We start from the raw sequence: 26,517 nt of genomic DNA on the forward strand, positions 1-26,517 counted from the left end.
GTAACAACTCGGTTAATGTGAGCTGTTTTAAAAAATTAGTCAGCATTAGGACTTTCAGAGCAGATCAAATGAAGTCGGTGATAAAAAGTGCCAAATGCTGTGCTGGGACCTGGGGGAGGACTCCGAGGAGGGGAGGGCTTTGCTGCTTGTGTCGTTGGTTGCAGAAGTTGCGTCCGCGGCGAGTTCCCGTTTGAAGGTGCGGCGTGGGAAGCCGCTCGCAGCGCGAGGCGCGTTGGTCCACCCCCACCCCACCGTCATCTCTCACGCCGTTGGGCCCTGCACCGCGTCTGGATTGCACGCCCCACCGTTTTGTGCGTGTCACCATAGAGCCGGTGGCCGGCTTGCTCTTCCCCTCCTTTTTGTCCCCGAGATAGCAGTAACTTGACAGCGGATGCTAGTTTTGTCCCTTGCGGCATTCGTCTCCGGTGTCCGGTGCCCCTGCCGCCTCCTTTTCCCGTCTTCCTTCGCTTTCAGCTGCCCCGTGGTCGCAGTTCAAAAGCAAAACCCGGCCCACACCATCCTGCATGTAGGTGTGTGACATTGATGAAGCTCAAAGAGCAGAGTCTCAACCTTGTTAGACCATGGATCCTGATCACCTAAGGGGAGAAAGTCATTCTGGGGTCGCTCACCTGAAAAGGAGACTGGCCGCTCAGACCGGCGGGTAGGAGGGGGCCGGGGGGGTGGTAGGAAGAACTCTGCGCTGCTGCGGGACGGACCTGGGCGCAGCCGGTCAAGGCGTCCGGGCAGGAGCCGCCTGGCGATTGTCTGGGCGGGCCCCTCCGCGTGGAGGCCGGGAGAGGACTAAGAAGTGAGGAATGTGGGCAGGGAGCCTGTGAAATCGCACCTGCCTTTTCGGGCCAGAGAACATGTATCTTTAGACAGCGCTGTGGGCCAGTAGCTCTGAAGGGTTGAGATACCCCGTGGGCATCGTCACACTACTGATGAAGAAGCAGCGGCTTCCTGGGGCCTTTAGATGGCTCATGTTTACGCCATCTTTTCATGCAGCATCGTCATGAAAGTTGGTGCTGTTCGCGGTATGTGGTAAGGTGCCCCAGTGAGAGTGAGCTTGGCCTGGGAGGGGTAAACTGTTTTGAGTCAACCAGCATATAACGGATCAAATAACATGACCTAAAAGTAATAAAAGGGTGACTCCGCCACAGAGGGGAAAGTGGTCATTCGGCAGTGAGCTCAAAAACAAAACAAAACAAAAACGCTCCGAGGATTAGACGAGAAGCTTGTCCGTGCCTCCGTGAGCATCATCTGTTGGCGAGGGCGCCTTGCTGAGAGGGCACCCCAGGGCGGGCACGGCCTCACGGGGAGACAGAGACGCCGCGGTGCACGAACCCCCAACACCAGCAAGCAGCCGCCTTCGCCGTGTTTGCAGACCTCCGGGGCCGTCGTCTGACGCCACTCGCTCTCCGTCGTGGCTCCCCCGTGGGGCAGGTCGCAGCGACCAGAGAGTTCAGTATTCAGTTGTCTTGGCAGTTGTTTATTTTCTTATAAATTACTGGTGATAGTGAAAACATGTCATTTTGTCCTCTGTAATTGATTGCCTTTAAGTGCGTTTGGCCTGAGGTGTTTTCCTGAGTCCGATCACCTCTAGCACTCTGGGCTGCAAGACCGAGGATCCGGTCCTGGACTGCTAGTCTGTGAGGCATCGCACCGTGGCCAGGTGGCCTTTGTTTAGTACTGTGCCAGCATTTGCTTCTGCGGACGTCAAACAGGTCATGTTAATTTTGCTCTGTTTTATAATGTTAAACCCTATCTGTTTCTTCACGTCTCACAATCGATCATGCACATGGTTGTTTGCTTGAAACTTTAAAAAATTAATGAGACAATTATGACAATCATTTTTTTCCCTATGAAAAGTAAAATAACACCATTTTGTTTCTGACAAATTTGACTTCAGCTGGTTTTTATTTCAGGCTTGGTATTAAAAGAGAATTATGATAGAATAAACACAATTAGTGACATCTGGTTGCCGCAAGGATCAATAATATCTGATATGTAGATACGTATTTTGTGATAATATACCTTAGTTTCATTGACTAAAAATAGAAGAATAAAACACATTTGAAAGCATGTTGGTTGCTGCCTAAACAGCAGTTATCCTGAGAGTCTATTGCCATCATTTTTAACGGGTAGGCTTGTGCTTTTATGGATTGGTTAATCTTAAAGACCAGATGGTAGTTGCATCAAAATTTCATAAAGATTTTATGTCCTGTCTTTGCTATCAGCTAAAAGCATAAGAAATCATTAACTAGGAAAGTTAAATGTCACTCCTTCCCAGTGAGAAAACAAGCATCTAAATAATAAGAATAAAAATTGACGTATCATTTTATTTACTTAATAGTCTACTGCCATTACTCAAAAGGAACATACAGGAGGAAATTAGAAAAAAATGGACCTTAACATCACTGTCTTCTATGAGGAGAAAAAATAGAGAAGAGGCAGGAAAAACAGTGCAAAATAACATAATTATAAATCTAAGTGTCAATAATTATAATAAATGTTAATAGACTAGATGATTCATTTAAAAGGCAGAGTTTGTCACCTTAGATGAAAACATCAAATCTAATGAGATACTAGATGTACAAGCAGCATACTTAAAACATAAGAATTCAGAAAGCAAAATAATGGAAAATTATATTTCAGGTTAATTCTGATCAAAAGAAAGCTGGTATAAATATATTGGTATCAGATAAAAAAGACATTGAGGTAAAAGACATTAGAGGTGAAGAAATCACAATACAACAGTACAATGTTCAGTTCACCTGGCATAAGAACTTAGGTACCCAGTGGCACAGGTGCGAATTACACAAGCAGAGATACACAGAAACAGAAGGAAGATGGCCAAATTCACAACCACGTGGGAGGTTAGCACACCTTTCAGAATAATTGACAGTAGTAGCAGATGGAAAATTCAGGAGATAGATGATTTAAAGGACACGAATAACAAATTTGACCTAATAGACACGCATTGAACGCACCCTTTCTGTATGATCCGTTCTTTTCAAGCACATGTGGAGCGCTGGACATGGATTACGTACAGGACTGTAAAATAAGTCTCAACAAATTTCAGATGGTTGAAATCATATAGAGTGTTCTCTAAACATAGTGGCATTAGGTGAAAAATCAAAAGATTATATGAAAATCCCCAGATGTCTGAAAGGAAGAAATATACTTCCTCATATTTTACAGATTAATGAAGTTTTATGAAAGTACTGGAAGGACAAAAAACTGTCCTTTCAAAAACACCAAAAAAAAAAAAAATCACCGTGTTGCTGAACCTAGTAACTAAAGGTGGGCCCAATTTGGGTGTATTTTTCTTAATGTCCAAATATTTGATACTTCTATATTCTAGAGATCTCCAATATTAAAAAGAAAAGAACTTTTTTTGTTTTGTTTTGTTTTTGAAGGCTAGTGATCACTGAAGTTGGACGGGGAAAGTAAGTCTCTGAGCTGAGAGGGGACAGGGTTGTCCCCGCTGGTGACAGCGGGGTGTGCCAGGCCAGGAACAGGACATTCGCACGCAGGTTGTAGGTCACTGGCTGTGGCCCCGTTTTCATGTCCCTGGAGCCCAGGAGACCAGCTGAGACTGTCGTGTGACCCTGGGCGAGAGGCTGAGGCAGCCCCAGGCGCCGGCGGCGGCAGGTGAGTGCTTCTCCCGCCTGCTGGAGCGGTGGCCGCGAGGCGCCCTCGCGCCCTCCGAGACGCACAGCTCGGGCGTCGCCACCGCTTTCGTTGACGTTTTTGAGGAAAAGAGAGACTCTTCAGAGCGTTACTGGATGCTGGCGACCTGCAGAAGCCTTTTCCCGCTCGCCCTTTACTTTCCTCTTCAGAGATTTGAGTGGCCCGGAAAGCTTCAGGTGTTCATGGCCAGAAAGGAGTTCTGACGGGGCGCGACTCGGGACCAGAGCAGGCCCGTGTCCTGCCCCGGTGCAGGTGGCGCGCCGAGCGGCAGGGGGTCTGCGCGCTCTTCTGGTGATCGTGTCCCAGCGGCTCGTGAGCTGTTGTTTTTGTCAGTTTTTCACATTTGACAGTTTCCTTTCCCGAGGTAGTTTCTCAGATTTGTTTCCTGCTATTACCGTTTCTGAGTAGATGCTCAATATCTCAGCGATGCAAGTGACGGCGTGGAGAACGTCAAGAACCATTAAGTAGATCATATCTGTTATACTTTTCTTAAAGCGCCTGACTTAATCCTGGTTAGCTACTTACGAATTTTAACATCTTTTATTTTGGGGGTTATTTTGAAAATTGATGGTATTTAGAATAAAAGTTGACAAACTTAACCCACATTCGGATTTATAAAATGTACTGAACCCGACTCCTAATTTGTGAAATAACCATAGTTAAAAAAATAAATAAATTAACGGAGAGAAAAGTTACATTTATACTCCTTGGGATTAATCGAATAACCAATATTCTTTTCTACTTTGTAAAATTTAAAAAATAATGTGTAGCTCTTACTAGTCATGGCCTGTGTGCAGTCTCCTTAGTGCTTCACCCAAGAATGGGCGGGATTTCTCTGTGAATGCCCAGTGGGACCGCCTGCCACTCCTAGACCTAGACAAATGATGACACCTCCACCCCATGCTTAATGGAAACCACGCTCACTAAAGAACACAGACCATGAGAGTCACAGTTACAGGGGCCGCGTTTGTCCTTGCTGCGTGAGGGACCATTCATGGTGGACGCCGTACCGGAGGCGATGGGAGAAGCCATCTAACGTGCTTGAGCACTGCTGTGCGTCAGCCTCCCTGTACCGGGGAGCGCTTCCCCGCGGTACCTCGTGTCCTCGAGGCGAAACCCGACCACATGAGGCTGACTGGCTTGCCCGGCTAACATGTTTCGTGGTAGAACTGGGTTCCGAAGTAACGTGGTAGACTACTGTCCATTTCACCAAGCTTCAGATTATTTTTTTAAGACAGACAGATTAACAAATTAGGACAACATGACTTCATTTTAGGCCTCACGTTTATGTCTGGAAAGTTGAATATAGAGAAAAGATCATTTCTGAATACTGTTTTTCATTGATACTTATGGTCATTCTGGAAACTAATTTTCTGGGGAAAATGTTGGTAAAACAACATCATACAAGTTAAAGTTAACAGTCTTCACATTTCATTTGTAAGAATATTTTTGTGTGTCATTTAATGCTTTAATAGATACTGAAAAAAATTAAGTCAAATGATAAATCTCTTTTTTTCATGTATATCAAAGTCACACATTTATTAAATCACATGCAGTTAATTACATTTCATTGGGAATTCATATTGACTTTATAAATCTGGAGTAGACGATTTAGCTCTGCTAGCTAAGGCTTTAACCCTTGCCTTTATTAAAAATACAACCTGAAGGACAGGGCAAAATGTTATTTAGTCTGTTATGCTTAAATATCTCAAAATGAGATAAAATGAAACAAAGTTAAACAAGGAAACTATTGGACTTAAATTACATTTAGCTGACTACATTAAAGAATTCTTGCTATGTAACTATAGGTTCTTAAAGTAATCCACCAGATAACATTTAATGTGTGTGAAAATGGTTTACTTTCTTGTATCTATTGGGAAGTTTTAATCATATTATTACAATGTTTCAGTTTGTCCCATTTTCTTTGATTAAGCTAGTATGGGACCTAGCTTGTCAAATCTAGTCTTTTTTCAGTCATATCAGGTGATACTTCCACCGATATGTTTTATTAAGCTAGGAAGCAAGGTTTTTTAAAAAAGGGAACTGAAGATTTCAAAATATCTTGTATCGAAAAACCGATTGTGAATATTCTCTGAAATTAGGGCTAAGCGAGGTGTCCTCCACGTAGGTGGCGGAGTTACTTTTCCAGCGCAGGCATGCGGTGGTGGAAACGCACTGTTCGCCGGGTCGGGGATCCGGACTCCGCCGCCGCCTCTGAGTTTGCTGTCAGGCTTCTCTCCCGCGCTCGGCATCGGTTCGCTCCTCAGACCTGCCCCCTTCCCCGCCCCGGTCCCTCCCCGCTCCTCGCTGCATTTCCAGAAGTGGAGCCCTCAGTGGGAGCGCCCTCAGTGGGAGCACCCTCAGTGGGAGCGCCCTCAGCGGCCTACCCACCGTCCACGTGTTTGTGGCTTAGGCACCGTCCTCGCTGCCTGTATTTTAAAGGCTTCTGGTCCTAACTTTAGAAACTATCCCCTAAATTCTTCTCTCATCCCCAAATTCATTTTTAACGCCATCTGCTCTTTCTTGCCTTTTATCTTCTTACCTTCGCGTGTTGGGAGGGCGGGGCACAGTCCTTCGCCGCACGTTCCCGGAGGCATCGCTCTGGACCGAATTCGAGCCGGTAATTCCCGTTGTGTTCGCGTCTTCGGAGCTGAGAAATCACACAGCGGTTCCAGCGTTCACGGCCTTTCCCTGTCTGGCCTTCCCCACCCCTTGTCACGGGGACTGCGCTGCAAGGGCGGGCCGCCGCATCGTCCCCATCAGGCGTGGTTCCTGACAAGCGACGCCGTCGAGAAGAGGGATTTCACGGCCTTGCAGCCTCCGCGGATTCCCCGTCAGCTCCATTAGCTTTTGCTAAGTAGTCTCTTGGTTTTAAGAGTCTTGCTAGGGAGTCATACTGAATATGTCTGCCTGGAGCTGTTGAAAACTGCGACAGCGTTCACCCTTCTCCAGCCACCCCGAACCTCTTACATTTCTGAGTCTGTTTTTCCGTGTGGAGTACAGCGCACGTTGAAACGCAGGGACGCGGTTCAGCCGACTGTGGGATGGACAGCCGCGGCCGGGCGGCGGGCGTCGCCTCTCGCCGCAGCCCTCGCCGCGGTTACCGCTGAAGGGCGAAGGCAGGTGTCCCACGGGTCTAGGCACAGTGCCCGCGTCGCGGCTCACGCAAGGTCGGAGGCTGTGGCTTAGGGAACCTGAGGTTCACTTCTTTCCCGTCTTCATCTATCTTCGGATTTTAGGGTTTTTTTCAGTCTTTAGTTTTCTGTATGTATTTCGAAGATTATTTTCTTCGACGACAATGTGGGTGTGTGGATGTATGTTTTCCATACTTGTCTGTTACAATGCGGTGTAACTAAATGGAATTTCGTTTTTTACCAACCTCATTTCATTCTGAGGTGGTTTCCTGATAATTAATTTTCGAGATTCATGTCAGTCTTCCATACGCATGGCGACGTCTGTCTGGCTGCTGCACATTTTCAGAATCCGAACGTATCAGGAAGACGCCAGCCTGGCCACACCGATCTCTCTCACGCCTGTCCCCCTCCCGGCGCTCTGAAGCCGCGTTCGCCGTCGCGGCGCGGTCCTTCGGAGACGCCGGCCGCTCCTGCCGTCCGTGTCGCGCTCGTGCCCAGGGCCGTGGAGGGCGCGGCACGTTCCCCTGTCATTTTCCCTCGCGTGGCCTCTGTATCAAGCGTTTTTCCTTTTGTTGTTTCCTGTTTTTTAATTTTCGCCCTGTCTTTGTCTACCTCTCGCCCTCCCCTCTCTTCCTTTCCCTTGAACGTGACACAAACCAAAAACGAAAAAAGAAAAAAAGCCCAGAAAAACACAGCCAAATTTTTTAACTCATGGCATAGGTACTCATTATCAAGATGTCACGTAGCTGTGACCCGAAGAGAGGCGAACACATTTTAATGAGTCAAGAGTGAAGAACGTGTTTGAGGCTTGTCAGAGAGGAACCCGTACCACGTGTGACCCCTGAGCTGACCTCTTGCAATGACAGCATCTTCTCGGAGACAAAGATAAGCTATGGACTTTCTTCACTTTCGAATTTATGATTTAAGCATATCTTTTTACCTCATTCACCCTCTTAGTGATGTGCAGATGTATTACTCAATTATATTTGCTTTTAAAAACTTCAGTAAACAAAGAATGTAGCATAAAACTGTAAGCCATTAGTTATATTCAGTGATTGACGTGTAAGCTGTTCCCAGCTGTTCCTGTTTATTTCTTGTATTAGAAGTGATGATCTTTGACAATTTGTTTCAATCGTAAGTTATTTTAATGAGGGAGGATATTTGGGACAATTAGCTAATCCAATCATTAAAATGTTCTTTCAAGCTTACACTGTAAGTTAAGGTATGACTCATAAGAAAAGTTTTTCTATAAAAGCAATCTCAAAATAGAATTAAGTGTTGTCTGGAATTACCATGCAGCTAGAATTTTCTGTAGAAGTGAAGGCTGTAGCAGCTCTGAGGATGGATATTGATTTTGAAAATTAAACCAGTTGGCAGTCGTCCCCCGAGGACTTGATTTCGGAGACCTTTAAATGCACTTGCCCTGCGGTAAATGAGAATATATCCTAGGTGTAGCTGCAATATGGTGGGTTTGAGCATTTAATAAGAGTGCTGAGCATTACATTTTCTTTTTAATTGCAAATAAGGATTAAATAACGACTATTGTAGGTATGAACGTGGAGCACTCATTTCTAAGGCGTGGCTGGAGACAGTGCAGCTTTCTCGCCCGTCTGAATTGCCTTGGTCTTCAGACTTCGCTCGGAACTCGGGGAGTGACGAGCTCCCTGAGGTGTCACCTGGGATGAGGGGGCATGTACATAGTGGGGTGTGTGGGTGGAGGGCAGGCATCGTGCTCCCCACTTTCCATCCAGCTCTGCTTTTCTCTTTTATCGATTTGCCTCCTATACAAGAATAAAACGTAAGATTTCATTTAAAGAAAGGTTTACTGTCAAAAATGAAAAGTTGAAAAATTCATATGTCGGGCTGTGGCACGCATCTTTTTCTCTAGTGTGGTTTTCCTTCGGCCTGCTTTCCCTTCTCCAAACCCTGCCTTCCCCCCGCACTGCGCTGGTGCCCCAGCACAGCCGTGCGGGGCGAGCTGTCACCTGTGCCCGCCCCCGCCACGCTTCCTCCCTCCGAAGCACTCCATAGCGTCCTCTTGGAGAGAGCGTTAGTGCAGGGGACGGGCATGCGATCAACTAGGTCAGCTGGCGCCCCGTTTGCTGCTGCTTTGCGGGAGCGGCAGAAGGGCTGCCTTCTCTTTTTGGACTGCTGCTCGCTGTGGGCTGCCAGGTGGCCGCCTTCCTGGTTTGGGGGAGCTCCTTGTGGAATGCAGTGCCGGGCAGGAGCAGAGCCAGGGACTGCTGGCCGGTGACAGACGCTCCAGGAATCTGGGTCCCTCGGAGGGCAAGGGTTTTACTCCAGGGCTGCTCAGCGGCATGGCGAGTGCATTCTCTTTTTTGTCTGTTTAAGCCGTGTGGCTTTTTTCCCACTTTGGATTGAGAAGTATGAACGGCACCTGAGGCACGATGACAGGCTCGGAGCCGCGCTGCCAGGCCACTGTTATTAAAAGAATCGCAGGGTCTAGGCTTTTAGTTTTTAAATTTATTGTATTTTTGGTTGCTTGTGATGACCAATTCTACACATGACCAGAAACATATTCAAATAAAACGTTTAGGACGCCTTCTCTGAGGTGTCTGTTCCCAGATGAGGGTGACTCCGTGGCACCCTGGTGCTGGCCTTGTCTACCCCAGAGGTCACACTGTTCCCCTGGTGCACGGGGCCGTTCCGGGCTGTCCTGCCCTCGCCCTCAGGGTCACGAGCTGCACTTTCGGCTCAGCAATTGCAAGACAGTACCTTTAGGGTTCGTGGGGCTCCTTGGGGGACATTGCTAATCAGGGCATCCTGGGGGTCACGGTAAAGAGGTGCAGCACTCGGCAAGCCGGGGAGAGGGGTCCCTCCTGCAGCTCCGCCCTTGTGGTCCAGGGCAGGCCCAGCAAGGCGCTTCGTCTGAATGCATTTTGAGGGACACCTTGCCCACAGAGTCACCGTCCTTATTTATAACAGCGGACACTTCCACAGAGACATTTATAAGCAAAATACGACAGCACTTGCCCCATTTCACGCCGGGCGCGCCGCTCCACCGCCGCCTTAGCCGGCGTCGTGACAGGCCCCCTCCCGCTGCCTGGGTCCGCCTTTAACGCTCCGGTCACGTCTGCGGCTTTAGTGTCAGAACGTGGGTGCCAAGGGGCCGGGCCCAGGCGGCCCCGCTCGCTGGTGGCTGCGTGCAGCAGGAGCTCGCTGTCCTGTCCCTGCGGGAGTGACCGAAGTGCCTAGGTTACCTGCGTTTCGGTGGCTGGTGGGGCCGGTTCTCATGAGACAGGTGCACAGCAGGCATTTGAGGGCAATGGCACTTTGTGGGAACAACACTTACAAATCTGTGGCGCTGGGGTCGCGAGGGCAGAGGCCGGGCCTGTGCCTTAGTGGATGAATGAAGGGCGTGTGCGTGTTCAGTGGGGGTAATTAGAGGCCGTGTTTCCAAAGATGATCAAATGGACGGAAACACATTTTACTCTCAGTTCCTCTGACTTCGTGGCCTCCTTGGGCTTCGAGACATTCGCGGCCTACCAGCGTTGCTTCTCTGTGTGTTAAAACGGTCGCGAACACACGGCAAGCCCGAGCCGGGTCGGTTGTCCGCGCCGCTGCCCGGTCTCTACCACATGGCCTGCCGGGCGGGTCCGGCACCCTTGAGCGCTGCTCTGCATTGGGCCAGAGGCTGGCGCATCAGCGGGTCACCTGACCTGGGGGAGAGGAAGACTTTGTTGGTACCACACTGTGAGCCCCCTGCGAGGGGGTGGGGGGTTGACCTGGGGAATCTCCCCGCTGGACATGGCTCTGCCCCCGCGTGACACGGCGCATTTAACCCGGAGAGCAGTTCAACACACAGGAGTGAGGCCTCCACCAGTGCCACTTACTGCATAGAGCCACAGAAACGAAGTGGCAAGTGACTGTCATATCTGTCATCTACCCACCTTGGTCGAATTTTAAAGTGACAAACTTATACTTTAAGAAATTTAATGGTGATATATGACCCGTTATCTTTAATCCTCTAGTTGTTTGTGTAGTAAAATAATTTAACAACCTTAACTAGTGTTGGTTTTCCGAGCACATGCCGTAAGAATGTTCGTAGTTCTCTTGCGGAACCTCTGCGTTGCTGGCGCTCTGAGTCCACTTTCTTGTCCCACCTGGCGGTGGGTGTTTTCTTGTTCTTTCTTAATTTCCTGGTCTTGCCTTTTCCATCTCTGTGTGTCTCTCCTTTCCTTAGGTTATTCCCTTCTCTCTCATTTCCATTTCCTCATAGTCACTGTTCATTCTTTCTCTGCCTTTGATTGACTCTGTTTAAATCTACAACTCGACTGTCTCATTTGATTATTTTAAAACAATATTTATAAATCTCAGCAGGCAGTTTCAAATAGGACAAGAGCAGCGTGTGCTTCCTGACAAAGTGTCCTGAGGCCGCCTCCTTTTTACAGCGGACGCTCTGTTCCTTCTACCAGGTTTCCCCCAGTGGTATCCTTTGGTCGTACAAAGTATAGAGAGCCTTTACTGCATACTTAGTAGAGGGCAAAAAAACCTAACATTTAAATTGTTTCATGACCAGTATAGCTGGGCAGGTTTCTAATCTCAATCAATTAAAAGTAACTAGTGAATTTTTCAGGGTGATTAGAGAAATTGCTATTCTGATTAATAGACACTGAAGGTAAGCCAGCTGCACAACCTGGCATTTTAAAAAATCTGTGTTAAGTAGTCCAGATCTCTGCCTGGGAGCAGACGAGTTCTTCCGCGGCAGTCCTCATTTTCTCTACATTGAGTTATATCTTGGTACCAAGCTTTATTGCAAACCTCTCAGACCTAAAGGATTTAGTTTATTGTTGGGATTTTAGGGCAGGATGAGAAGGAAAGGAAAGAAAAATAATTTTTCTGAGCGAAGGGACCTAGTTCTCATAATAGCATTTTGATCTGAGGACTGTACTGTGATAAATAACTTACTGTGGGATCTGGATGAAATTAACCCTGGGAGAACCCCACATACCCCCGAGGTGTTGGGTGGGCGCTTATGACTCCGTGTAATCTGTTTTCACGTGGTGGAGTACACGAGTGTGTATGTGAGCCGAGTGTAAATGCAAGCTCCCTCTTAACTTTTTTTGACATCTTCTTGAAGACTCCTTTTGGAGAGGATTTATGTAACACCCTCTCAAATCTTCTCTTTTTGTCATCTTTGTAATATTATTTGAGTAGGATTCGAACATAAATATACAGTAGCAGAAAGCTTATACAATGCCAAATTCATAACTATTCTTGGACTTTCTATATCTAAGGAAGTGCCATTTTTCATGTTTTTCTGACATCTTTATAAGCGCCATTAGAATATTAAGGTTTAAAAATGTTTTATAAAAGTATATTTTTTTCTTCTCAGGTTTCTGAAGGAGTACACAAATTTAAAATTCATTGATTTTTAGAAAACAAAAGGTTTATATTTTGTAAGCAAACACTCTGCAGGTGAAGTAGTATTGAAACATATAATTAAGGAAAACAATATTTTTTGAGAAGTGTATGAGTGTTTACCCAGTTTTCTTCCAGGAAGACACTTTCATGCATGATAGTTGTGTTCTGTCCTTCTGTTTTACAGTTTTCCATGACTGTTTTGCTAGACTTTTAGACTTCTAAGAATAACTTGGATAATTTTAGGAAATAAACATATCTCATTTCAGTGAAGTTCAGTCCTTTAAAACTTTTTTATTTATTCATTTATTTTGGGGATAATTGTAGATTCACATGCTTTTGTAGGAAATAACACCAAGAGATCCTCTGTTCCTTTTACCAAGTTCCCCCCAATGGTACCATCTCGACTATTGTGGAACAAAATCATATCTGGGATGCGGACGCTGGTGGAGTCAGGACACGGGCCATCATGCCCACACGGCTCTCCCTCGTTACCCTTCGGAAGCCCCACCCATTTTTCTCTTGCCGTCCTCAAATCATTTCTGGCAACCACTGCTTCGTTCTTCATTTATGTAATTTTATTATTTCAAGAATTACATAAATGGAATCGTACACTGTGTAACCATTTGGGATTGCCTTTTTTTTACTCAGCATAATTCTCTGGAGATTCATCCAGAATTGTGTGCATCAATAGAGTGTTTTTTAATTATCGAGTAGTAGTCCATGATCCCGATGGACCACAGTTTAACCATTCACTCATCAAAGTCAGCTGGGTGTTTCTATGTTTTGCCTGTTACAAATAAAGTGACTATAATCTTTTGTATGTAGGTTTTTCTTTTTCTTTCTTTTCTTTTTTTTTTCTTTTTTGCATACACGAGTTTTAATTTTCTTGCGATAAATACCCAGGAGTAAAGTTGCTGGGTTGTACGTTTGTCTAATGGTTAAAGTTTGAGAAACTTTTTCCGAAGTGGCTATACTGTTGACATTGTCACCAGCAACGTAGGAATGATCCAGGTTCTCTATGTCCTCATCAGCAGTTAGCGTTGGTACTTTCTTCAGGTTAGCTGCTCCAGCAGGCATATAGCGATACTTTATTTCGATTTTCATTTGTATTTCCCCAATGTTGAACATATTTTCAAGTGCTTATTTGTCATCAGGATACCCTTTTGGGGAAATTGTCTCTTTATGTCTTTGGCCTTTTTCTAATTGCATCATTTTTCACTGTTGTGTTTTGAGAGTTATTAATATATTTTAGTCGTTAGTCCGACATGGGTTTTACAACTATTTTCTCTTTCTCTGGACTTTCTTGTTTAAACAGGATCTTTTGCAAAGCAAAAGTTTCATTTTGATGAGGTTGAATTAATTTGCCTTATATGGATCACACTTTTGGTGTCAAGTCTGAGAACTCGCTGCCTGGCTGTGGATCCTGAAGATTTTCTTCTCTGTTTTTCTTCTAAAAGTTTTCCAGTTTCATGTTTCACGGCAAAGCCTATGATCCATTTAGAGTTAATTTTTGTATGTGGTTGAGGTTTATTTTTTTAACCCCGTGGGCACCCAATGGGCTTCAGCACCATTTGTTATAAAGACTCTTTTCCCTCTATGAAGTTGCTTTTGCGCCTTTGCCAGGAATCAGGTGGGCGTATTTGTGAGTCTGTTTTTGGGGTTTTCTGCTTCATTGGTCTATACATCTACTCCTCAGCAAATATTATACAGTCTTTGATTACAGTAGCTATATAATAAGTTAAAATCAAACTGATCATTTCTCAGTTTTGCCAAGAGGGTGGATTTTCGCCACATAGGTGAGAAGAGGTCTCTCGTGGTTTTAATTTAGATTTCTTTTATGACTGTAGCTAGGCATCTTTAAAGATGTTCAAGGACTTTCTTTTCTGTCAGCTGTTGATTCATGTCTTTTGCCTTTTTGTCAGGATTTTTGTATTTGTCTCAATTTTTAAAGGAAAAGAAAGATCGTCTCCTTGGTAGATGAATTGTGAATATTATATCCCAGTTTGCCATTTGTCTTTTTTTTTTTTTTTTTGATGCACAAGTTATTTTTAAATGCATCTCTTTTATGGTTATAATTTCCTACGATCTAGATCTTTACGTAGATGTTCTTCATAGACGCGGAGAAGTTAGGAAGCGCCCTTCACGTCTGCGTCCTCCAGCTGCTCACCTTTTTTAGGTCCATGTTTCAAACCAGCTATTGCTAACTGTGCATTATTCCAGGTCTTATGTTGATTAATTTTTTTTCATCGTACATCAGAAAACCGCAGAATGCCACTGCCGACTTTTTTCGATCGTAAACTTGTCATTCATAGAACAGTTGCCTGTCGATGGTAATTCTTTCTGTAAAACTGCACCCGTGCCGCCCCCACCCCCATATTTGTATTTAATTTCCATAGTCCGCGTTCCTTGGGTTTCTTGTCTAGATCAGAAGTTTACAATCTTTTCCCGTCAAGGGCCAGAGTCAATATGTAAGGCTTTGCAGGCCATGTAGCTTTGTCACAATTACTCAGATTTGTTGTTGTGATGTAAAACCACCCACAGACACCATGTAAACGAATGGACACACACCACTGTGTTCTGGCGAAATTTCATTTGCAAGAGCAGACAAGGGGGACGGGGCTGGGGTGGTTTGGATCCTGAGGGGTGGAAGGGATCGCCAGTGAGGACGGTGGCGGAGGCGACCACCGAGACGCCTCAGACTTTGAGAGTCTGTCATGTGAACTCAAGTCCGATGCCATTTGGAACTGTCCATGCCCATCCTGCCTTCCATGTGTCATTTCTCTCTGTCTTTCTAGAAGTGAAAAGCAGTCCAAGGCGATTTGGCATCTCCTCTTAATAAACAGGATCTTAACACTCCTTCAAATCTGTCTGGATAGTTCTGAGAACCGAACGAGACAGTTGGCGTAAAGGACTCGGAACAGGGCGGGCGCGTAGTAAGAGCGACATAAAAGCGCTTGCACGCGAAAGTAAAATGGGACAGCTATTAAATGACATCCGCGTGGACCCTCGTTGCTGTTTAGACCTCCGTAGAAAGCCGAGGAGCCTGCGGTCCTGTCGTCCAGAGTTCCGCGGCTCGGCGAGCTGCGCTGCTACCCGATGCCTCGCCTGACCCTCGGCGGAGTCTCGAGGACACGCAGTGCCGCCCGCTCGTTTCCGTCTTGTCCGCGGCGCCTTCGCCCTCCGCGCAGAGCCGGACGGACGCGGCGCGGTCCGGGCCACGGAGCCAGGCGTCGCCGTCCGGTGCTGCCGGGGCGGCCGCCGGCGCACGGCGCGTCGGGCAGAGGGCCGCTCCCGGAGCCGGCGCGTCTCTTCGCTGCGTTTCCGTTCGTTTACATCTCATCCGGAAGCGAATGAAGCCGCGCGAAAGGGCGGCGCGAGCAGCAGCGCTTCGGGTTTGCGCGCACGTTGCCGCCAGACGGCCGGCTCCGAAGACGAGCAAATGAACGGGACGTCGCCCATTGCCGTGAACCGTGCGACTTAATTTAAAGGTTCGAAGTTCCTTTTCTTTCACGGTAAGCGAAAAACTAAACCCATAATTGGGGCGCGCCTCCCTTCACGTACCGAGAGCGGACGCTCGGGCGCACGTGCGACGCGCCGCGGCTCCTTCCCGGGGGAGCGCACGCCACCGCCCGGTGACGAGGACTTGGACAGCCAACCATCGCTGCAAAGCGTGTCAGGACCGTTACCTGAACCGCCGTATTGCGGGCCACGACACGCGGCGCGGACACAGGCCCGAGACGCGGCTAGATCGAGGCCCGGTGCGCGTGGAAAGCTGCGCGCGGCCGGGGCCAGCAGAGCGCGCCTGCTCGGCGGCCGGGCGGGGGGTGCCGGGCGAGCGCCGCCTCTCGCGCAGCAAGGCAGCTGGCTCTCCGCTTCGGTGCGGGCCGTGCCCACCGAAAGCGACGGCTACGCACGTGAACCCCTGACGGGCGGGGGGACAGTCGCCGTCCGGTTCTTCTCTCTCAGTCCGTCGCTTGACTTCAGAATGATGTGGGTAAGGAATCGCGTCGTAAGAAGAGTGTGCACTCAGCCCAAGCGCCCCTGCCGTCCGGCCCTCGGGAGGACAGCGGGAGACGACGTCGCGACCCAAAGGCCGGGCGCTCTCAGTGAGCCCGGCGTCCCTGGGCAGCGCGGCAGCCGCCTCGGGCCTGACGTGTCGCCTCGCAGCTCCCCTGGACGCGTCCGGGGGCGCGGCGCGCAGAGGCCGCTGCGGTAGGAAGCGACCGCAGATGCCGGGCTCCGGGCCGAAGCTTCCCGACCCCGGCCGGCGGCGCGCTCGCGGTCTGCTTCTGGACGAGAACGGGACAAGCGGCGCCACGCGGGGCCGCGCGCTGTTTAAAAATCCGTTTAGCAGCGCGCCGAAGTTCCGGACGCCTGGGGGTTATGCCGAGGCGGTCGGCGGGCTCGGGCCGGCCACGCCAGTGTCCCTAGCCCGCCCCTCCCCCACCCCCACTAGCCCCTGTCTCTCCGCCTTCATCTAAAAGCTGTAACTGCCGAGTGCACCCAGCAGCGGGAGCCGGGGCGGATGCATGAGCGCGCGCCTCACCACTAGACGCGTGTCATTGAAAGCAAAGCTCTTTGAATAGCGCCGCGGGTGCCCGTGTGTTCCATGAATCACGTATGGTGCAGAGCAGAGTGGCAGGAAGAGTCACACTCTGTCCGCACGCTCACATTAGAAGGAATGACTGTCACATCACCAGTCAAGCTGAGAGCAGAACATCTCTCTTACGTCCAGATTTCAGTCTGAGAGGGACAGCCTGCCAGCATTTAGTGCACATTGAGGAGACGAAGAACACGTCACCTTGTCTGAGCAGGGACGTTAGATCTAAATAGGACGCTCCTTGTCAAAGGCAGTACACAAAAGATGCCTAGCATGTGGCTTTTGAAAGTGTTCTAGAATGTAAGGCAAAAGAAAGAATGACTTTGAAGGTACAGGGTGTCTCTCTGAAAATGATTACATGTAAGAAACATTTAGTATAAATCTCTGGTGTCATAAAAAAAAAATCATGGCCTCAGGTCAAAAGGAAACCGGAAGGTCTAATAGATGAACAGGAGGAGACGAGAGCAGAAATGTCAGGAAAACTGGCTGAAATGAAAGCTGCAAGGAACCCAACGTGCAGTGAGATTGAAAACTTAGGTTAAGGCGATCGAAGGAGGCTCGATACTACAGAAAAACGGAAGGGTCATGTGGACGACAAACTCGAGAACACTCCAGAATGCAGAGGAAAACAGGACAAAGATATGCAAATAAGAAAAGTAAATGTGGGGGACAGATAGCAGGTCTTCGACCCGAGACGTGTTTCAGAGCAGTAATCAGGGAAATCGCGATTGAACTTTTCTGTGCCAGAGATGAGTGCAAGTAAATATCAAAAGGGCCCCCCGAGAACCAGCCAAAAGTTATGGAAAAAGGTTGCTACTTAGACCTATTCTGGCAAAATATTTGAATTTTAAGGGTAAAACAAGCCCAGGGGATTAAAGCGGGTTACCTACAAAGGAACACAAATCAAGTTTGTCTTTGGTATTTTGTCTATTAAATGTCAGAAGTCTTTAAGTCTGTGGCCCGGTAACTATATTCAGCTACGGTGTTAATATACAATTTAGAGACTGTTTTCAGATGTAAAACAACAAGGTTCGTGTTCCATCCCTTAAACTGCTTTGATATAAATGTCATCCATGGAGCCCGCTCGGATGTTAGCTTGTTTCTCTGACTGGGAAGGGAGAATATGAAGTCAAATAGCCTCCTGACCTCCCAGGAGGTTGGGCGATATTTGGGTATCACGCCCTGAGATTGGTGGTTAGCAGTGCAGGTCCTCGGGCGAGTCTAGTTCACCTGATCAGGAGGTTGAGCCATCCAAAGGAAAACGTGGCCCAAGTTACAATTAGGGAATTAAAAACCCACCAACCAGGCACACACAGTTAAAAACAACCTGACTATATTTTCTTTATAAAAGCAACATTTCAAATAAAATAACTCAAGCTTAAAGGAAAGAAATTGGTAAATGCAAACAGAATATTAGTTCTATTATTACTGTAAGACAAAGCATTAGAATGGGACAAGAATAATCATGAAGATGAAAAGTATAAGCCACAATAAAGAAATAACATTAATTTTTATCGGATAAATTACATCACAATAAACATTAGTTACTGAGAATGCAAAGAAAAGCAGAGAGTAATGAGACACTAATGTTTCTTTCTGACAGATTAAGTTAGACAATAAGTAAAGATGATAGAGAGTATGAATACTGTAATCAGTAAGGGTGATCTACGAGATACACAGGGAGCTCTACCCTGCACACAGAGATGGCGCCTTCTCTTCAGGCCCCAGAGAATTTTTCTTCCTAGATCATAAATGATGAGAACTTCCAACAAACTGATAATAATGAAAATACCTTCTCTAACCACAACGAAGTTGTAAAAATATTGTACGTGTAAATTTTAAAACAAAAAGCCCAAGTTTCCTGTGTGTTGGCCCTTTCCCCCACCCCATAACTCTTGATTGGGTCAAAGAGAAAAGCAAAACTAAAATTAAAAAATTTCTAGGAAAAAATGTTTAGAAAAAATTATGATGAAAGATGCATGTTAGCATGTGATAAAACCAGCTCACACGGAAGAATTAATGTCAGTAAATACTGACATTTCTTAGTGAAAGGAAACAAAAGTTAAGCATATTAGTTCAGACAAAAGGGAATAATGAAAAAAGTTATTAGAGATAAAAATATGCACAAGAAAACAATAACAGTTAAATTGATAGACTTAGTGTTACGTTTTTGGAGATAAAGCTCCAATATAATGTGTAAGGCTTTAGACAGCCTAATTGAGACAGAAAACAAAATATGGAAAATTAAGAATGAAAAAGGGAAATTAAGAAAATACATATTTAGTTTGTATGACTGTATAGTCATTAATTTGAAACCCAAATTAAATGGATACCTTTGTAGGAAATTAAATTGCCCAAATTGACTTAAGTAGAGAGAGTCACGCCAGGGGACCGTCCTGGAGGCAGGTCTTTCGGCCGCAGTCCAGCCTTGGGATGATTAGGCGGCATCTTGCCTGTCACCTCACAAGGGTCACGAGGTCAGAACGGTGGAGCTCAACTGCTCTTGAACGCCTGTTCTGTAGAAGCTGTGAGCCAGGAAAATTCCAGATGGATCAAAGGTTTAAATGTAAAAATGGAACCATTAATATATTTAGAAGAAAATGAAACCGAATATTTTTATGTGTTTGGAGTAGGAAAGGACTTCCGAACTGAGAACATGGGCCTTTTACTACTTCTGTTTGATCTTCAGCTTCTCTGTGAGTGCAACTCACTTTTATAATCAGAAAAAGAATGTTCTTAAGAGAAACTGATGTTTATCTTATGCTTTGACCTATGATGATATGTGAAAATGCAGAGTTTGTTAGTAAGTCAAAGTATCAATTGCAATAGTGTAAATATGTGAATATATACTTAATGGAAATGGCATAGAATCGGTAGCAAAACTGACTCATGCAATGGGAGAAAATTATACTGAAATTCTTACTCGTGTCTCATGATATAATTAATTATTTTGAAACTGTTCAGTGGTTGGTTGTGATCAAAGACTTTAACTCTTTTTATCCTGTAAATAATGCTTTAAGAGTTACAGAAAAACTGAGTTATAGGTACCTTGACATTGAAGTGTCTAGAATAACATTTAGATGTTTGGCCCTGAATGTGTGTTTAGGAGTTGGTGACTTAATTTGTTCAACTTTGGTGGTGTATCAGTTGAGATTGTATTCAGCTTCAAGTAACGTAAACGCAGAGAATTGCTTAACAAGTAATTTGAAGAGAGCAAGGTTTAAATTTGACACTGTAGTTTTAACTTTTTACAGTTTGGAACATGTATGGTCATTGTATTCTGCGCCATGGAGGGGGCAGGCTCTTTCTTCCTGACTTACCATCCGTCTAGTATGGCCTTTGGCTTCATAACAAGGCGTCTCCTGCGCCTCAAAAAATTCCATCTGTGATCCAGACAGGCCAGCAGAGGAAGGGCACAGGGGGAAGGGTATTCCAGTTGGGTTTGTCCCTCTTCACCAGAAAAGACAGTAGCATTCCCAGAAACCTCACTCGTTAGACTTTCATTTACACATCACTGGCCAGACCCCTGTCACAGTGCCATCTTTACTTACAAGGAAACCTGAGAAATCAAGCTTTTCTTTGTTTTTAAACCAGAGCACATCGCTCTTCAAAACAAATTTGGAGTTCTGTTAATAAAGGAGAGGATGGATAGCAGGCAACTCGCTGTGTCAACTGCAGGAGTCATTTGCTTATAGATGGTAACTGAAGTCAGGAGCGTGATGAATGATGAAGGTTATTCAGAGGGGGTCCACGGTAAGGAGAGAAGGGGACCAAGGACGAGCCCCGAGGAGCTGTAGTGTTGACGGGACAGAGGAATGTGTTCTTAAAGGACGCTAGGAAGGCGTGACCACGAGTGACAGTTAGGAGGGTGCTCACCTGGAAGGTGGGGTGTCATGCAAGCCCAGGGAGAGGGCAGAGTTTACAGCGCCCTGTCTGCTGGTGAGACGAGTGCAGCAGGGACTGTGGATTGAACTTGAGGTTCAGCAAAAGGAAGCTGTTCGGTGACCTTGGAGAAGGCATTTTTAATGGTGGCCTTGGGCTGGGAGTGATGAGGCCATAGACTCCTGCCCTTGAGAGTAAGCCTAATTCGTTAGGCTTCTGTCTTATGCCTTTTTGTTGACTCACGATTCGCTTTCATTTCTAAAGCTTATTTTGGGTAAAGGGAAGGAATTCCTTTCAATCTTCTCACTTCATCTCCAACTCGTGAACACCCACGGGTACCAGTCAATGACATTAATTAAATCATTCACTCTGTCACTTTAGTAAAATATTAGTTATTAAATTGTATTCGTGTACTTCAGTTAAAAACTCCCATTTAAAATTGCGAACTTAGAAATCAGATTTTATTTTTTGCAATCAAAAAGTCTTAAAAGGATCTGAATGATGCCCGTGGTAGAGCTTGGCTGTTTACAGAGCTTGGGGAGGATATTATTTGGCCATCTCCTTTTCAGCCTCCATTTAATCAGTTAGATGGCATGCGTATTCAAAACATTTGAAAAGTGTATAGCTAATTGTACTGTGTTGAGGACCTGATCTTAAACTGTATAGTCTCGGTTTTTTTATGTAACTTTTAGTTCAGGTACAAGCATTATTATTTTTTTTTAAAGGCACATATAATTAATTATGTGACCGAGAAAAATAATTTCCCCCAAGTTAATTGCACAAATTACTGTAGTCCTAAAAGGTTAATGATTGTCAAACATCTTTGATGCATGGAGCCTATTAAATGCCAGTATCATTTGAATAATTTAAGTAACTAGACTAGTTCTTTGTGGACAAATGGTCTCATTCAAAGGACAACCGTACACAGTGCCCTTTTTTTCTCTTTTAGAGAAACATTTTTTAAAACTCACAGCTAGAGAACGTAAGTCAATCTTATGGGCTACAAGAGATAGAGTCTTATATTTCAAAATATAAGATAGTAAAACAGTAACTGATCATTTATTATCCACGCTGTACTTTATAGAACCACTGAGTCGTTACTTGAAGTTTATAAAGAAATTAAATATTTGTATTTTATACAGACTTAGCTTAGGCCTTAAAGAATGAGAATTTATGTACAGTTCTCACTGTGGATATCTGAAATGGAGCTTTTATAGCTATTCATAGAAGAAAACTTTGATATATTATTGTTTATATTTTCATTTTATTTTAAAATTCCAAACTTTAATTTTTATGTATTTCTTAAACTTTGTCTTTTAGTCTTTCTTTTTCTGTATGCTTTTTTAGTGTTTTGTAGTCAGTAGCAGGTTGCAAAGTAGTTAACTGGAATATGCTTTTATTTTCAGTAGTAATATATCCTGAAGGACAGTGTGAAGAATACCAATTCCTTGATGAGATATTTTTCCTAAAAGGAGCCTGCGGTTCAATAAATTTGGTAAAGACCGCATACTGTGTCCTCATAGGAGAGTCATAATGGCCATTAACATGTTGGAGAATCTGAGAAAATCTAGAGCAAATAAATAAATTAATTTAGCATGGTCTAATCCGGAGTTTCCTAAATGTGTCTGATGACAGAAGCTTCCAGTCCTGTTTTGCATGTTACCTGCGAACACCCCGAGGACTCCCTTGACCTTGTGTTCCACAGCATTTGGGGTGCGCTGTCATAGGCTGTAGCTCTCCTTCCCAGATCTTGCACTGCATCAATCAAATGTAGCAGATGTGTCTATGTGCTGCATGTACACCTAGTCATACACAGGTATATCAACACGTGTGTAACAGGCTGTATAAGCAAGTATACTCATTTACGAGGCTACCTGCACACACATAGATGTGCACGCAAATGCACGCACACGTGTTTATTTTATTCCCTGCATTACCTGCGTATAGCAGGTGGTAGAATGAGAAAATATTTGTTGCATAGATAGATGAGACAATCTCTCCAGTCTGTGGGATATTCCCGGCTGCCTTCTTCGAGGTTCAGAAAACCGCATCACCAGGCTTAACAAGGTGTGACACTCCCAAGTATGAAGATGGATGTGACCTTTCTAGGGACACTTGAAACTTTATTAAAGACAGACTAAACTATTTCCCATACCAAGTTAGCAGTAAGTACGTCAAAAGAAAAGGCCCTGGATTTGGGGGCAGGACACCCAGATCCAGGTTCAAATCCTACCATTTCCCACTCATGTTATCTTAGGCAAGTTATGGATTTTTCTAAGCCTGAGTTTTTCTCCTCTGTGAATGAAGATAATACTTTATAGGATTGTAGGAATATTATGTAACATATGGAATGTATCAAAATTTAATTGGATATAATTCTGTGAACGCTTATCGATCCCGGTGTGGGACAAATCTCCATTAAAAATGTAATTGACATAAATTTTCCATTCCATATATATGTTGGATAAGAAAATTCCGATTTAAATTTTTTTTCTAAAAAATCCATTAAACTGAAAAAGAATTATACTTTCTATGTAACAGATACCAAAACATCTGCAAAACCTTTTCAGTTTTAATATATGAAAACATCGCAATGCAAAGAAATACAAAATGCGATGCGAAGCCGTTGATACTTGCCTGAAGGTGACTGACAGCGATGGCTAAAAACTAGTTGCGCTGCTAATTTACCTCCAAAGGTTTGTTTAGCACGTCAGAAATACCTTTTTTCTTGACATATAAAAGACAATGAAATGTGCACCCTATTTTTAAATTTTTGATGAAGACACTCTTGTTTTTGAAACTGTGGATGTAACAACTATGTATTTTTCTTGTCAATGGAAGATAATGAGTGGAGTTTTTTCCATGCTCGATGATGAAATAGAGGTAACAGAGAGAAGGCAGCCGACCCCGATGCAGATTACATTTGCGTGGAGGAAGCAGACAACCAGGTAAACAACTAAGGGAATAAAATCCGTCGACGTCACAGTGCCTCCCGGGAGAGAAGTAGCAGCGTGCCCTGCCAGGATCACCGCTGCGGTGAAGGCGGGATCGACTTCACGCCAGGGAAGCCTGCGGACGGCTCTCAGAGGAAGCGGCATTTCAACCAAGAGCTGACCGAGGAGCCGCCTCTGGGAGGAATGAGGGCAGAGGTTAAAAATGGGTGGAGAATCGCCTTACAGACGAGTACGGAAGATTGAGCAATGGCCTCTAAAGACATCTAGGTCCTAATCTTTGGATCTCAAATGCTACCTTCAGTAGCGAAAGAAACTATATGTGATTACCCTGGACAAAGACTTGACTGATCTGGACAAGGACCGAAGCCAGTGTGTGAGGACCGTGCATTCTCTTATTATTTTAGAAACAGTTCGGCATCGCTCCCCTACTGGGTTGCATAGTGTTCCCCTTCATGCTCACCTGGAACCTGTGAACCTGGCCTTATTGGGAAGTAGGGTCTTTGCAGATGTAATCAAGGGGGGATGAGGCCATACAGGATTAGGTGGGCCCGCATCCAATGACGGGGGTCCTTATGTCATGAGGGGCATTTGGACACAGGGAGAAGGCCTTGTGAAGACAGAAGCAGATACAGAAATTATGTTCCCACAAGCCCAGGACACCAGGGATTGTCAGAACCGCCAGACGCGAGGAGAGGCGTGAGACGGACTCTCCCTCCGAGCCCCCAAAGGCCAACCCTGCCTCCAACTCGATCTTGGACGTCTGGCCTCCACAGCTGTGAGAGAATATGCTTCTGTTGTTTCGAGACACCCAGTTTGTGGTATCATGTTATGGGCACCCTGGGAAACAGATACATTTTCTAACACGTACAAATTAAATGATGGACCCTGACAAATTAATTTTTCGAAGTCCAACAGAAAAAGTCACACTTCCACATAGCCAGTGAAAGTGATGACTGTTTTCCAGATTTTGGAGTTCTGGAGGTTTAAGTTAGTTACCGCAGCTCCTGGGTAATTCTTAAACCTTTTGTACCAGGTGAGAATGAGCACGGAGTAAAAAGGACTTTGAACACATATCAAACTTAATATCAAACCGAGAAGGGACAAGAAAGAACTGGAGGGAAGGTTGCATAAAGTGGTGCCCTGTCTTCGGTAATTCGTTTCTTGTAATTTTTGCCTTGGGCTGGACAGGGAAATAATAGACACACTACAAAATTCAGCTCTTAAAAATTCCTTTTCCATCACGCTTTCCCTCGTTCCTATCAAGCCCACCTGACCTCCGTTGCCTTGTACAGGGCATAGAAATGCACTTGGAATGTAATCAGTTGCTTGTAGCAAGGCAGGGAGTGGAAGGATGCCTCATTTTGCGGAATAGAATTGTCCTTGGAAGTTTTTTATTAAAGCGAATTCAGAAGTGATACTGTTTTTTCCTTTTAGTTTTTCTATTATGGAATGAAATATTTCTTCTCACAAAGGAATAATTATACCCAAGATGTGTTCAAAAACTATTTAAAAGTAGATACATATATCCTATTAACAAACAATATATAGTTTAAAAAATATCATATATTCACAATAGCAAAAAAAATATATAGACTACCTAAGATTAAATTAAAAAACATGCAAAACCTTTACAGAGACATAAAAGGAGACATAAATAAATGCGCTATTGTACCATACTCACAATGAAAAGAATATTATAAAGATGGCACTTGTTCCCACGTTAATTCGTAAATTCAGTTCTAATCAATAACCGAAGACTTAACACATTTTTCATCACAGACATTTTCAAACTTCGCAAATTAAAGAGGGTCGTGTGCTGAGCCCACGTCCCATCCGCCGGCGTCGACGGGTGTCACCGTCTGGCGGTCTTGTCACCGCTGCAGGACTTACAGGGGAGTGTGTGCTGTTGGATCTTCCTGGACGATTTTAAAGCAGGACCAGGCATCATCATGCCGTTTTTCCTGTAATTACTCCAGTTTACGTCTCTAACTGATAAGTACCGATTTTTAAGGAAACATAACTACTATTCCATTGTTACCTTAAAAAACGAGTAGCAGTTTTATAAAATCATCTTGTTTGCCATCGTGTTCAGGCTTCTCAGGTTGTTTCCAGAGACAGCTTTTTACTGTTAGTTTACTTGAATCAGGACGTAAACAAGGTCCTTACATCGTGCTTGACCGTTGTGTCCTCTAAGCCTCTCTATTGTGGAACGGTCTTCCATCCCTTTCTCGCAGCTGGGAGGGTGTGCGTGAGCTCGCGGGAGCGTGAGCTTGATCCCTCTCCCGATCCTGCCACCTGAGCTTTTAGCGTTCACTGCTGATTATTGCCTAGAACTGTGATTTCCTCAGGGATTGGAAAACAGTGCACTTCTAATTATATCGTTCCGTACGCTTTTATTAGCTAGAACTCTTTATAGAACTTAACTCTCATCAGCCATATAGTTACCCTGAAATAGTTTCTACTAGAAGGGCAGGATACATGCTTGATTTTTTTTTTCTTTGTCAATTTTCAGAGTAATGAGCTGATGCCTGCTTGCTTATCTGCTGCTGCATAACAAATTACCCCCAAACTCAAGGGGCATAAACAACAACCATTTCATTACACAGCATGATTTGATAGGTCAGGAATCTTGCAGAGCTGGCTGGTGATTCTGGCCTGTGAGGGAGAAGCTGTTTAACTGGCGGGGGCTGGTCTGGACAGTCCAAGACGGTTTCCTCGGAGGGGGTGGTTGGAGGCGGGGGCTCGCGTGGGAGTGGTAATCAGAGGGCCGGCACACGTCCCTTCAGGACGGAGGGCCCAGCGGAGTTAGACTTTCTCCTTGGCAGTCCAGAGTTCCGGAGAGAATGTCCTGAGAGCCTCAGGTTTAAGC

The 26,517-nt window shown here is 45.2% G+C and overlaps 1 non-coding gene across 1 annotated transcript; it reads right to left on the minus strand.

The window, feature by feature from the left end:
• Positions 1 to 23,325: 23,325 nt before the first annotated feature.
• Positions 23,326 to 23,452, minus strand: LOC118605877. The gene has a single exon (XR_004952275.1). It is a non-coding gene; the product is annotated as a small nucleolar RNA SNORA19 (small nucleolar RNA).
• Positions 23,453 to 26,517: the final 3,065 nt, after the last annotated feature.

This window comes from Rousettus aegyptiacus, unplaced genomic scaffold (genome assembly GCF_014176215.1).
Source record: "Rousettus aegyptiacus isolate mRouAeg1 unplaced genomic scaffold, mRouAeg1.p scaffold_m13_p_7, whole genome shotgun sequence".
Lineage (NCBI taxonomy): Eukaryota > Metazoa > Chordata > Mammalia > Chiroptera > Pteropodidae > Rousettus > Rousettus aegyptiacus.